General features: G+C 31.6%; 1 long non-coding RNA gene across 1 annotated transcript; it reads left to right on the top strand.

Moving 5' to 3' along the window:
- Positions 1-1,438: 1,438 nt before the first annotated feature.
- Positions 1,439-9,468, top strand: LOC143049283 (uncharacterized). The gene is made up of 2 exons (XR_012970162.1): positions 1,439-1,523; positions 8,278-9,468. It is a non-coding gene; the product is annotated as an uncharacterized LOC143049283 (long non-coding RNA).
- Positions 9,469-15,363: the final 5,895 nt, after the last annotated feature.

The following is a 15,363-nucleotide window of genomic DNA, read 5'->3' as shown; positions in this document are numbered from 1 at the left end:
TACATTTGAACGATTTGTTTTTCAACACATAATTGGCATTCCCATCAAAACCAACTGTACTTGTGTTTTAAAATGTTTTATTTATACAAGAAATTCTTAGGAATAAGATAAAAGTTATCAGCAACCTTTAACTTAATAATATGCTATATAGATGATGTTCTATCACTAGATTATTTAAATTATGTGACTGTGTTGAAATCATACATCCCATTGTACATGAGATAAAGGATACACAGGAAAAAAGTCTGTCTCATAGCTTGATTTACATCTAGAAATTGGCAATTATGGTCGGCTGAGAACTGAGCTGTGAGACAAAAAGAGCAAACTTCAGCTGCTCAATTATTTTTATTTCTACGTAGTAACAATCTAGCGGCGCCTGATTAAGGAGTATATATCTCCAAGTTGTGACGATATCCCAGGGCTTATATTTACTATTAAGATTTCCTAATAGAGGGTTGGAGCTCAACAAGAAGCTCTTAAACAAAAGTTCAATTTGGTGAAGTTTAAATCGACCCTCCATTTATCTTAATGGCGCAATCACGAATTGGTCGACCATTATGGAATATCCGTATCGATGATGACAACGGTTATGCTCCAATAGTCGTAATTATAATCTACTCCCCTTTTCTCGGTAGATGACCTACCGAATACGATTTTTCAACGAGTGTGTACTAACATGAACAACAGGACAAGTGTCACATGTAAAACAAGATCTGCCTACCCTTCCGAGGCACTTGAATGTTCCTTTTGTTATCATCCCCCTCTCTTCAACACCTGACCTCGCACATTTTGGTGTTCATGCCATCACGTCAGTTTTGGTTTAGCTTAGTTGTGTCTCATAGCAATGAATTTGAACACTTAACAATTCAAATAAATAAAATTCCTTCTTTTGAACGTAGAACCTCATACGAATGCTTATTGTTTTTATTCGAAAGAGTTTGATAGTATATGTCAATATATGCTGTGTATCTAAAATATAAATTAAAGACATTTCAAATGTTAGTCACTTCAAAAGGACGATTTTATGATATGAACCTAATGATAAACAAATTAAAGGTTGCATTATAATACAACGATATATACATTTGACGAAAATATTCACACGTTTCGTACTGTCATTCAGCTCCGCAAGAAATCATATTAAGTATACATGTATTTATTTTTCTTTTATCATAAAATCGGGTTATTTAAAAAAAAAAACTAGATCCTATTAAAATTAAAATTATTTATGTGCATCTTTATACTTTATAAATTACACGTTCAGATATCCGTAAACTTTACTTTTCATTACACATTAAATCAGTATCTTACAGGTGTTCGACTGAATACATTGTTTGCAGGTTGTAATCCGATGTGGACATACATATATATAGCCATCAGGTAAGTGATGACACTTTAACGTTTACATTTTTATTATTGACCTTACCACCAACTCAAGCGTTCTCACATCTTTTTATTATCATTATTAAAGTATGCGGGGATTAGGAAATTTGTGTCTAATATAATGTTTGTTTTACTTTCAGGTGAGTTCTATACGTTACTATTTTATATTAATGTTTGTTGCGTAGTTTGTTATAAACTGTTTTATTATTTTTGCAAGAAATCAAACTGTTCTTCATAAAGTTCTTCGACGGGATGTCATTAATACATAATGAGTTATTTTCATTTATCCAAATGCTTAAAAACAATAGATTCTTAGAAGTAAAGTTTAAAATATTGAAAGTTTTAGGGACACCACCATGACTTTGCTAAATATTTGAGAATACCTGGGCCCGTATGCATAAAATATAACATAAGTTAAGAAATCCAATTGTAGTACTAATTCATTGTTGGACATGTAGATAAATATGCACATCTTGCCTATACCTCAAACGGTTATATAAATATATGTATATTTATTTTTATCGTGTACTCAAGTATCATATCCTGTTCATAATTGACATCAGGACAAGTCTTGTCACCGAAGATATATATTTTTTTATGGGAACAAGTCTCAAATCAACCAAGTCATCCGAGCCAGTGAATAGTTATCAAAGGTACCAGGATTATAATTTAGTACGCCAGACGCGCGTTTCGTCTACATAAGACTCATCAGTGACGCTCATATCAAAATATTTATAAAGCCAAACAAGTACAAAGTTGGAGAGCATTGAGGATCCAAAATTCCAAAAAGTTGTGCCAATTACGGCTAAGGTAATCTATTCCTGGGATAAGAAAATCCTTAGTTTTTCGAAAAATTCAATGCTTTGTAAACTGTAAAACTAGTGACTAATAAATACTGCTTATCCGTTAAGTATTGTCTTTCAGAGTAAGATAAAATAAAATTCGACTCGTGTACAAGGTTGGAACTTGGTGAAATTTTTCTTACGTACTATGGGATTGTGATATCACTGTGTCTAAACCACACCGGCAAAATTTGTTCGGACTCGATGGTATCTAACATCCGGCACAATGACGGAACATTAATAGATAGAAGAAAGATAGGTTTCTCCTTATTTTTTTATTTTTTTTATGATATCGAAGAATATATATACATAAACAACTATTTTCTATTGTGATATGCAATATTTTCTACAACCGTTCTATATTAACGGAGAAATAAGTAAAAATGCACGTCAAAATAACGAATTCAGTGAACCTTGCCTCGAAATTGTTTAATTTCTCGTTAAATTGTTCACATTATACGGAAAGAAAGGTACGGGAAGATAGATACTGACACGGAGATTGCAAAACTTGTCATTATGAACATATATCATTTAAGCATTTGTGACATGTCAGTGCGTACACTTAAATATAAATAATATGTCTTATTATTTTTTTATTGAAAAAAACCGCCAGTGAAGTTGTTTGCTATGTCCGATCAAGTTATCTGGTTCGTGAAATTTGAAATTTTCAGTTGTTACACATTTTTTTATTTAATTCAAGAACGGTGTATTTTTGTTTGGAATTCTTTGCTGTTTTCACCTCACTTGACCCAACAGGAAAGTGCATGATGTCAATTATTTAAAAACAACCGTAGATATATAGACAATTCGAAAGGGCCAGATGATTATCTTCAAAATGTTGAGCTCTACCATTTGTCCATTTACTATAAAATTTTCACATTTAATTTAGTTCTTAAAGGAGTTATTGCATTGCCCTTAAATGACGAATTTGAAGTTCTTTTTATCAATTTCTATTTATTATTTTCAAACATATAAGTCATATAGCAAAAATGACTTAGGAAGTCAAGAAGATATACAAATAAATCGACTTTGCCGATATCCTAATAAAACTTATTGACCTTTAATTAAGAGTTTTTTTTTCATTTCATTGCGTTTTTACACTCCCGTCACAATTTTGAGAGGACGTATTATTGTATACATCCGCCCGTCCGTCCGTCTGTCCTTCCTTCCATCCGTCCGTTCCTCCATCTATCAGTCATTCTATCCGTCTATCCTTCTGTTCAGCGTAAAAATGTCGCACCGTAACTTGAGAACAACTGATCTAGTTTTCATGAAACTTAACAAAGTTATTTCTTGAAATGGTCAAACGATCTGTAAACCTTTTAGTGAAAATCAAATTAAATCTTTTTGAGTTACAGGACTTTGTAAGAAAAACAGGAGCTGTGTTTTTTTTTTAACATGTCGCGCCATATCTCAAAACGATTTATAATTATTGCATTAAACTGTACACATTTCTTATATGAATCTAAACTTCTGCATACTTTTTGGTGATATTTTAAAGTTGCGTTAGTTTTTTCTGTAAAAAAAAGGGGGGGTCACATATTGCGATGTATCTCAAAACCTATAAAAAATATCATAATGTTAATGTTAAAAAAATAATTAGATATCAGTGTTTGCTATTGAGTATTTATATTCTATTTAAAATTAGTTTGAAGATCAGTGAAATAACGGATACGCCTTTCATAAGGAAAATATGTATTACTATAATTACCAATGTAAATAAATTTAAACACGCCAAGTTTACTTTATAATAAATATATATTTAAATTCTTTCGAAAGAAAATGTTCAGATCCGTGTTAATGTTGCTTTTCATAAATTGTTGGTTTTAAAAAAATATAAAAAAACCGGGTGATATATATAGACGAAACCGGGCGATTGTGTAGTAAACAACAATGACGAAACCGGTGTATTTTAATTTGACATGACCCATTTCTTTCGTTCTATACACAGAAATACAAGTATTGAGATGATCATAATGACTAGTTTTGCAATCTCCGTGTCAGTATCTATCTTCCCGTACCTTTCTTTCCGTACAATGTGAACAATTTAACCAGAAATTAAACAATTTCGAGGCAAAGTTCTCTCAATTCGTCATTTTGACATGCATTTTTACTTATTTCTTCGTTAATATAGAACGGTTGTAGAAAATATTGCATATCACAATAGAAAATAGTTGTATATGTATATATATTCTTAGATGTCAGAAAAAAAAATTAGAAAATAAGGAGAAACCTATCTTTCTTCTGTCTATAGTAGCATACGCTATAAATTTATCACTTTGGGATACCATAAGGCATATTTTGTTAATAAGGAACAAAAGGGTAAAACATACTACACAGAGGAACAAGTGATCAGTATGCTGGAGTTTCTTATTGACAACATATTTGTTGAATTTGGAGGTAGACTTTTTCAACAAATTGTCGGCATTCCTATGGGAACGAACTGTGCGCCTCTCCTTGCCGACCTCTTCTTATTTTCATATGAATCGGAGTTCCTTCAGACACTTGTCAAAAACAAGAAGATCAAAGAAGCCAGGTTATTTAATTTCACTTTCAGATATATTGATGATGTTCTTTCCATTAACAATCCGAACTTTTCTGATTGGATTCCATTAATATACCCACCAGAACTAGAAATTAAAGAGACCACAGACACGGCTTCCTCTGCCTCATTTTTAGACTTATACCTCGAATTTGACATACACAGTCATCTCAGTACCAGAATCTATGACAAACGAGACGATTTTAATTTTGAAATTATCAATTTCCCCCACCTTAGTAGTAATATAACAACTTCACCTGCATATGGAATATACATTTCCCAACTTATTAGGTATTCAAGAGCTTGCAGCTCCTATTCAGACTTTGTAAAACGTCACCAGTGTCTGAGCAGAAAATTGATGAACCAGGGGTATGTCAAAGAACGTCTCGTCCTTTTTGTTAAAAAGTTCATCGGAAGATACCCGGAACTTGTTGATAAATATTCCGTATCAACTTCACAAATAATACAAGATGGTCTTGAAGTATAGATTTTGCGTACTGACGTTTGTTAGCATCTTAATTACGTATTATAGTATTCTTTTATATGTCTTTTTTAGATATTCATTTGAAGTGAATCTGTGGTTACGTAAAACCACATACTTTGAACGGCAAAATTATTTCATTTATTGATATTACTTTTACTTAAGGATCTTGACATACTATGAATGACTAAACTATTTTATTCAATAAGACTACTTTTTCTGTTTAGTCTGTTTTTTATGATATACATTTGACGTGAAACTGTACTTATGTATCCCGTCATACTTTGAACCACACCATTATTTTATTTATTATTATTACTTTTACTGTTAAATCTGGTTTTTGTTAAATCTACTTTACGTGAGTCTGCATTTATGTATGCCGTCATACGACAAAATTATTTTTATGTCTACCTGTGCGAATTTCAAACGCGCAATTTTACACCAGTAATGAAAACCTTCTATCATTTATGGGTAGACTTTACATAGATAAATTCAGCCGTATTTGACGTGAAACTGTACTTATGTGTCCCGTCATACTTTGAACCACACCATTATTTTATTTATTATTTTAACTGTAAGTCTGTTTTTTGTTATATCTACTTTACGTGAGTCTGCATTTATGTATGCCGTCATACGACAAAATTAGTTTTATGTCTACCTGTGCGAATTTCAAACGCGCAATTTTACACCAGTAATGAAAACCTTCTTTCATTTATGGGTAGACTTTACATAGATAAATTCAGCCGTATAAGAAAAGCAAAATGATAATGTTAAATTTGATGTATGCCTTTTTGTGCTACTTTGTTACATTTGTTGTTTATGTAGTGATATTAAGATGATAACACAATATTGACTGTTGTACCCCTATTTTTGACATTTTTACTCTTTGAGTATGTTTGTTTTGTTCATGCATCGTTGACAATGTAATGGAATTTGATGCGACTGTCATACAAGTGAGAGGTTTAGCTAGCTATAAAACCAGGTTCAATCCACCATTTTCTACATTAGAAAATGCCTGTACCAAGTCAGGAATATGACAGTTGTTATCCATTCGTTTGATGTGTTTGGACTTTTGATTTTGCCTTTTGATTTTTGATTTTCCTTTTTGAAGTTTCCTCGGAGTTCAGTATTTTTGTGTTTTTACTTTTTAATGTTCCGTCATTGTGTCGGATGTTAGATACCATCGAGTCCGATCAAATTTTGCCGGTATGGTTTAGACACAGTGGATATAGCACGTTAAAAATCCGGTGAAGTTTTACGTTCTGGTACATTACATTCAGGATAATATTCACATTACATTATTAAGCTACCGATATGCGTTTAATTTTGCCAATAGGCGTAAAACACGTCCATATATCATCTTTCTTAAGATACATGTAAGTGAAATGAAAGCAAAAAAACAAAAAAAACAAAAAAAAAAAGCAATATTGAATCTTTTTAACAAAATTGTGTCAACGATAATTTTCACTTCATTTATAAATTGTGTCAACAATAATTTTTACTTTATTTATAAATTGCTTCATTTGCTATTTAGAGCCTATATCTAAACTTGTATAAACAGATATCATGAATGGTTATATACTAGTGATTTGATATTAAAACCAAGCCGGTAAAACTAATTTAACATATCTTTTCAAAACACTCTCTCTCTAATTTTATCGAATAACAAATACTTTATTTCTCATAAAAATACCCGATGAAATAAATTCACCATTAAATTATCTGAACAATTATAATGACAAGCTAGTGATTTACATATTGAAATATTATAAAATGTGTAAGTATATGTTAATCCCACAGGAGCAATACATTGTACACGTCCGAGACGTCAATTGCAATAAGCACGTAGAAAAGAAAATAGCTTGGCTGCAGTTCATGATATTCAGTTTATGTTTTTCAATATCAATAGATAAAAATAAATAAAGTGCCAATGACACGGAGTTCAAATGACGTGTATGTGAGTAGCTACAGTGTACATGTAATCGTATGGCTTTCAATAATGAGCGAACACTTCACCTCATAGAACTTGAAGTTTTTCATATCAATCAACGAAAACCTATTCGACATAAAATGACTATTTTAACATCGCTCTTGATAAGAAAAATATATATGAACAACAGCTTTACAGGAAGAGATAATTTCACACTTTTTAAATTACTTTGTAAAATATAATTTGTAGCAAAAACTCAATATGTGATAATCTCATATATAAATAAGTGATTAAATATTGATTTAACTTTTTTGGATTCGAGCATCACTGATGAGTCTTTTGTAGACGAAACGCGCGTCTGGCGTATATACGAAATTTGGTCCTGGTATCTATGATGAGTCTATTTACAAACAAGACCAATTGATGGATTTGTGTTCCTCGTATGCATACAGATGCTACGTTTAGAAAAGCGTTTTTTTTCTTATGTTCATCTGAACTTTCTCGTTAATTTTGATCTGCTGCTAATTGCTATACACTATGGGTGATGTATATTCAAAAACGAAATTTACCGACTTATTTATTCAGGTCCTACCAGAGGTTAAACAAATTAAAACATGTGTCAAATAATTATCGCTGTGGCTAGTAGAAAGGGGAAGGAATGATCATGCCCCCTTTTGACACCTTGCATTCGAAATTTATAAGAATAATACGGTAATCTATGCCAGAGGTAGAAAAGCCTTAGTATTTCAAAAATTCAAAATACATGGTAGAAAATAAAAAACCGCAACAAAGTTAAAAAAAAAGTAAAAAAAGCAAAATCATAAAAATACTTAACACCGAGGAAAATTCAAAACGGGAATTCCCTTATCAAAGTCGAATTGAAAATAATAAAGCTGAATTGAAAATTATAGACCATGAATAATAAAAACAAAGTACTAAATGTATTGACTATGAAGCCATGCAACTCTGATATCTGTCATTTTCTTGAATGTTTTTCATTTACAACTTCATTGAGAGTATTATGTTTGAGAGTTGTACATAATATTCAATAACAAATTCATGAGTAGTTTTATTGTTTTTATTGAATTTTTATTTGCAGGTCTCTGTTTGTCATATAACTCTTTCAGTTCCTTCAGATATAAATCCCTGGTTTTCAAGTGGTTGGGTTGGAGCATTGCTGATGACGATGCATCCAACGAAGCTCGTCGGAAGGAATGAATCTGTAAAGGCTATATTCCGATGATTTGACGCAGAAATATTGCTAATTATGCAATTTCTACACAGATGTACAACAAAAAGAATAAAATGGTCTATCGTATTTACGATTCTGTGTAGCTTATTCATAAGCATACTACATATTATCTTTATTTGTGTCCATCACTGGTGTGCGGATCATCAATTAAATAACTTAACCTATACTAAATATGCTGACAAGCACTGGGCAAGATTGTATGTACAAAGTGTAACGCCAGATCTCAAAACCGCTGTCGAGTATGCTGTTGTCACAAAAGCAAAGGATATATCACAAGATATTATAAGTAAATTACCAAATAAATATATATTCAAACCGAACCATATGTCTGGAGGATTAGCAATTATTGAAGCAAATAAAGTAACTAAATGCACATCAGCCTATTACAGAAATTGCCCATCGTGTAACGGAATAGATTTGTTACAATGCTTGCAGAAGATATGCGATCTATGGTTACAAATTGTGTTCAACCCTGGAAAAGAAAAATACTACCAATATATTCCACCTAGATGTATGTTTGAGGAGTATCTAGGCTCTAGTGGGGTTCCTATGGACTATAGAGTGTTCACATTTCATGGTAAACCCTATTTCATTCAGGTTGACGAAACAAAGGATGGACGTCATACTCACGACTTTTTCACGCCAAAATGGAAGCGGATTCAGATGAGGGAGGTACCAGAAATATATCCCATTAACTCTTTAGTTAAACAGCCTCCATTCTTTCATGAAATGTTGCGACACGCAGAAATTTTATCTCGGCCATTTATCATGATGCGTATGGATTTTTTTGCTTCTAATGACCAGTATTATTTTGCTGAATTCACTCCATCACATCATGGCTGTAATGGCAGATTCATTCCATCAGTTATAGAGAATCATTTCAATTTGGTTATAAACAACCCGTCTGAGTATTCTGACCCGGAAGTTATATTACAGTTGAAGTAATTGTACATTTAATATAATGTTGATATAAAGTAACCACTTTCTAACCCGTGATGAGAAACTGATAACTATATGATAATATATAGTAATAACTGTTGTTCTCTTGATTTTAAAATGGTCATCGCACAGCATATAGACAAAATGTTTTCAATATTTGAATAAGTTTTGGATTTTTAAAAAATTTGGCTTCATTATAGTACACAAGAGACATTAATTGTCAAACTGCGCATCTGGTGCAGTATAATTGGTACCAATTATATAATTATATTTTAACTATCACACTGCGGCCACAATAATCTAATTTCAGAACGATCATTGCACTTTAGCATCCTCGTCGTACCACCGAGTCCTACATATGTAAAAAAGAATATGTAGTATGATTGTCAAGGAGACAACTCTCCACAAAAGACCAAATGACCCAGAAATTAACAACTATAGGTCATCGTAGAGCCTTCAACATTGAGCAAAGCGCATAGTCAGCTATAAAAGGACCCGAAAGATCAATGTAAACAATTCAAACGAGAAAACTAACGGCCAAATTAATATAAAAAAATGAATGAAAAACAAATATATAACACATTAACAAACGACAACTATTGAATAACAGGCTCTTATGCAGAGCAAGCATTATTTTTGCTAAATAAAGAAGACGAAGAAGCAAGGGTAACAATAATCATCGGTAAGAACAATATTCTACACATGAAAACATCTCCGAAAACCATAACTAAGGACCAACACGAATCAATTAAAAAAACTACTCATCTGCTAATGAAAGGTAATCAGTTCCTGTTGCAAAAATTGCATATCAATCATGCAGTCTAATATCTGGTGACAAGTGATTGTCAAATTAAATTCGATAAATGGAGGAAGAGAGTATGGCTATAAACTATTGAGAAATATTTAATGTACCATACGTTCCTTTGATGTTAAAATATATCTATTCCAGTGGTGGTTTTAATTTCATAAAGGTATAAATGTATACATTTAAATTGAATGAGAGGCCTACGACCCGGAGTTGAACGAGTTGTGATATACTATTGATTGATAGCTTATATAAAATTCATTAAATACTCATTAAATTTAAATATGCAGAAACTTGTCAATAAATGTATGTTATTGTTAAATTTAAATGTTAGGATTTAATTTAAACTTAATTCAAAGGTTAAAATTTAAATTATATGTTTAAATGATGACACTGTCCATCGTGAATGAGCAAATTACTCATCTGAAATCACAGAAACAATATAATAATATATAATTAAGACCGTATTACCATTTTATTACGATATATGACCAGATATTAGATAGGCACTTCAGTTAGTTAGACACGATGCAGCTACAAATGCATCGAAATTCCGCATAGCAACACCAATTGTTGACTGGGTTATGGAACGAATGTAATCCCTTGGCCGTCTTCCGTTCATAAGCTTAGCCCTAACCAAAATTGGACATCCGTTTGATTTTGTGGGATCCATAAATTCGTAGTATGTCCAGTCTTAACAGGAACTCTAAATCCATGTCTTGTTTGACAATGTCTATATGTTAAAAGAGCTTGCATTAACTATACGAGTGTGAATTGTTGCAAGGCAAAATTTATGTCCGCAGTTGTTATCGAACAGTTCTGTTTCTAGAAATGTAGCATTTGCGTTTGTATTTGTTGCACTTCAGTGTTTCTGTTGTTCCTTTGTTTTTCTCTTAAAGTTGAAGTGTTTCAATTGGTTAAATTTTGTAACCAAGATTTGTTTGCTCTTAATCAATTGATAACTTTTGAAAAGCGGTTTATTACTTATGTCTTTAAATACATTAAATACCTAAATAAATAAACTCATCATAGATACCAGGACTAAATTAATAATTGATAAATAACGGTAGCATCCATATAGACCCTTGCCTACATAACCTGCTTTTTTCTTTATCAATTATTGATTTGTTATGGATGTGAACATGCAATTACTCTTTCACATTGGACGTTTAACAATCAACAATCAATTAAGCAAATCCAAATGTTGTAACACTAAATCTGAACAAGTATGATATTGTGTAATTTCATTTTATAGATACATAATATTTCCTGTTACAAAACTTTGAATTTTTCGAAAACTAAGGATTTTCTTATCCCAGGAATAGATTACCTCGTCCGTATTTGGCACAATCATATGGAATTTCGGGTCCTCAATGCTCTTCAACTTTGTGCTTGTTTGGCTTTTTAACTATTTTGATCTGAACGTCACTGATGAGTCTTATGTAGACGAAACGCGCGTCTGGCGTACTAAATTATAATTTTGGTACCTTTAATAACTACTATAAGACTATTAATGACGTCTTTACACTAACTCCATGTGATGTGTAATGATTATTATCTGTCTGTGATACAAGAGTTTCCACTATTTATTGGCTTATAAATAGTTTACACAGTAGTACATTCTTCGTTTTAAAAAAAAAACATCCAATGTCGTGCAAGTTTGTCCAATGGTCAAATCTCTGACGTGGGCTAGTTGATTTCACGGTATTGATGAAATAACGTGCGTAACGTCTCAGTTTCATTAGATATTAAAATTTTGTACGTTTCATACAAAAGTCATCTACTACCAAAGTAGCATAATTTTGAGTTTATGTTATCAATATTCATATGCGGGAAAGAGCTTAACCGAAACAGATATTTTGCTTCAAATGTAATTAACAAAAATTTTAGTTTGTGTTGTCAATTTTTAAGTAAATCAATTTCGAAAGTTTATAACATTAACATGACATCACAAATAACATTTATAGCTATAAATTCTCAATTTTCTACATAAGAGAAAACATGTACCAAGTCAGGAATCCTTTGATTTCGATATTTTTGTTGTTTTCTTTTTCTGCTGTAAAGTTTCCAATTAAAAAATGAAATCATTTATCAATAAAAAAAGCATTATTTCCAAAGACTTAAACTAATTAACAATATGCAAAATAGAGGCTCTAATAATACCTTCTCTTTTCTTTGGTTTTTGGGAATTCGGGGTTGATTTCAGCTGACAATACCATACCATTTTTCGCTTGTTCATTAGTGAATTTCTGTTTTGGCTAACATGTATGAGTGTCATTGAGTATCCATGTCATTTACGGTTACCCTGCAATACTTTATCAACACCAATAATACCCATAAGGTCCTATATTTGCCCTATGACATATTGTGTAGAATCAAAATTAAAAATATGCTTACATGTTTGTATTTGCAAGACATACACATGTAACTGTGTTATTTTCAGCTCAACAATATTTTTTATGGTTCCAATTGTACTGTACCAAAGCGTATTTTGACAATAAAACTCTCTTCAGGAATGCTCGACCAAAATAATTTAGAAATTCTTAAATTTATTTTAAAAAAATAGAGAAGTTAAAAACAAATAAATACAAACAATATAGCCAAAGTGCGACAAGGATTAGGAACTATCAGGTATAGGTTTTATTCAATGTTTAACTGTATGCAGTGAATTTTGCAAAGTAGTTGCTCCCATCAACCGTGAATCATTATCAACATTCTACATATCTTTATTTGTTATATTTATCATTTTTTGAACATCCTTGACTTCACATTGCACAAACTAGTCTCAATTAATGTAAAATACACCTGAAAAAAAAAATGAAAACAACAATTTATAAATACTAGAATCGAAGCGCTTTACGGATATACCTTTATTAGAAACGCCCAAAGCTGATTATTTGAAAACCATGAATGTACACGGATGTAACGCGGAACTGAAAACATCTAAATTTTCAACCTTATCTAATATTATTTTAACATTTAGTGGTATTTACTTTGTAAAAAATACATTTGCATAAGATCGACGATAGTAACCTTTACCCTTTACCCTTTTGGGACTTTGTCATTTGCAGCTGTGCAAATCGCTTTTATAGATAATATTGAAGCGTTTATCAAAACCGTATCAGTATAAATTTGATTGAACAAATCAATTTCAGTTCCATTAAAATTTCAATACTAGTAATTTGTATGTAAATTCATCATATTAGAATTAACATAAATCGTGTTATATCAAGTAACTTTGTATACACGTTTTCATATTACACGTGTAATGGTCAGTTGTATATTTGTAAAATATATGCTCTGAATTGTTACTTTGTACCTTTTGGAATTACCAGATACATCAGGTAGGCAACTAATTTTAGGAACAATATTCTTTGCACTAAACATAACAAATGCCATAGAGATGAATGCTGATTTTGTTAAAAATGGAAGTTTTTGTTAAAATCATAACTGTTTTTCAAAGTTCGATTTCTTTTTTCATAAAGCAAGATATTTGTATCTTAATTTAGGGACTTTCTCCATTATTTTCCGAGAAATTTGTTTCTTTATTCAATTGAATGTTGTATATTTCTCACGATTCAGCTTTCTGTGAAAAAATCACTGTGGCTAACATCTCCTGATTTTTGTAATGAAACGTTTTTTTTCAGATAATCATGTTGCTAATTATGCACAATGCACGAAGATTTCAATGTACAACAAAGCCAATAATATGGTTTGTCGTATTTACTATTCTGTGTAGCTTAGTCGTTTGCATACTTCATATTTATAACGTTGGTGTCCATCACCGGTGTGCGGATCATCAATTAAGTAATTCAACATATACTAAGTATGCTTACAAGCACTGGGCAAGATTGTATGTACAAAGATTAACACCAGATCTTAAAACTGCGGTCGAGTATGCGATGGTCACAAAGTCAAAGGATATATCACAAGATATTTTAAGCAAATTACCAAACAAATATATACTTAAACCGAACCATATGTCGGGTGGATTAGCAATTATCGAAGGAAATAAAGTAACCAGATGTTCATCAGCTTACTACAACAATTGTCCATCGTGTGGCGGAATATATATCGTACAGTGTTTACAGAAGATATGTGATCGGCAGTTAAAAAGTGTGTTTAATCATCAACATCAAAAGTATTCCCAGTATATACTACCTAAATTTATGTTTGAGGAGTATCTAGGCTCTAACGGGACTACTATGGACTTCAGAGTTTTCACATTCCATGGTAAACCCTATTTCATTCAAGTTGACGAAACGAAAGATGGACGCCATACTCACGATTATTTCACACCCAAATGGAAGCGGATTCCAATCAGAGAAGTACCAGGAATGTATCCCATTAACTCTTTAGCCAAACAGCCTCCGTGCTTCCAAGAAATGTTGTGACACGCAGAAATTTTATCTTAGCCATTCATCATGATGCGTATGGATTTCTTTGTCTTTGATAACAATTACGCCTTTGCAGAGTTTACTCCATCACATCATGGCTGTAATGGCAGATTTATTCCTTTAGCCATAGAGAATTATTTCAATCGGGTTATAGACAAGCCGTCTGAGTATTCTGACCCAGAAGTTTTATTACAGTTGAGTTAATAGTTGTTCTGAATAAATTAAGAAATAAAAAAATGATAAAAGTTATAATTACACTGTTATAAAGTTAAAAATTATCGTATTTTAGAATAATTTTATCAGATACCTTGTGTTTACATCTAAGCGCGTTCTTCACCAGTAAGGAATTTGGTGTGCATGACATTTGAACATTTTTAATTCCTGAATTATGTGAAAACGTAGTTGAAGTAGGAGAGGTTAAAACTTTATATACGATACTAACATTTTTTATTGATTGAATATATATATACTAACGGTAGGTTGACTCTGTACAACCGGACAGCTTTCTATTGTCAGTAAAGAAACCAGTGAGATGTTTGGTTAGCTATAAAACTAGGTTTAATCCACCATTTCTACGTAAGGAAATGCCTGTACCGAATTAGAAATATGACAGTTGGTTATATTCGTTTGATGTGTTTGAGCTTTTATTTTGCCATTTGTTAAGGTACTTTCTGTTTTGTATTTTCTTTTGATGAGTTTTCTTTTTCTTATGTTTCCCATGATCCTTTCGAAAGAAAATTGCCATATTCTGAAATAAATTCGATTATTATGACTGCAAAATATATGGTTTAT

This window comes from Mytilus galloprovincialis, chromosome 10 (genome assembly GCF_965363235.1).
Source record: "Mytilus galloprovincialis chromosome 10, xbMytGall1.hap1.1, whole genome shotgun sequence".
In the NCBI taxonomy this organism is placed as follows: domain Eukaryota; kingdom Metazoa; phylum Mollusca; class Bivalvia; order Mytilida; family Mytilidae; genus Mytilus; species Mytilus galloprovincialis.
This window is presented reverse-complemented; position numbering and strand designations above follow the sequence as displayed.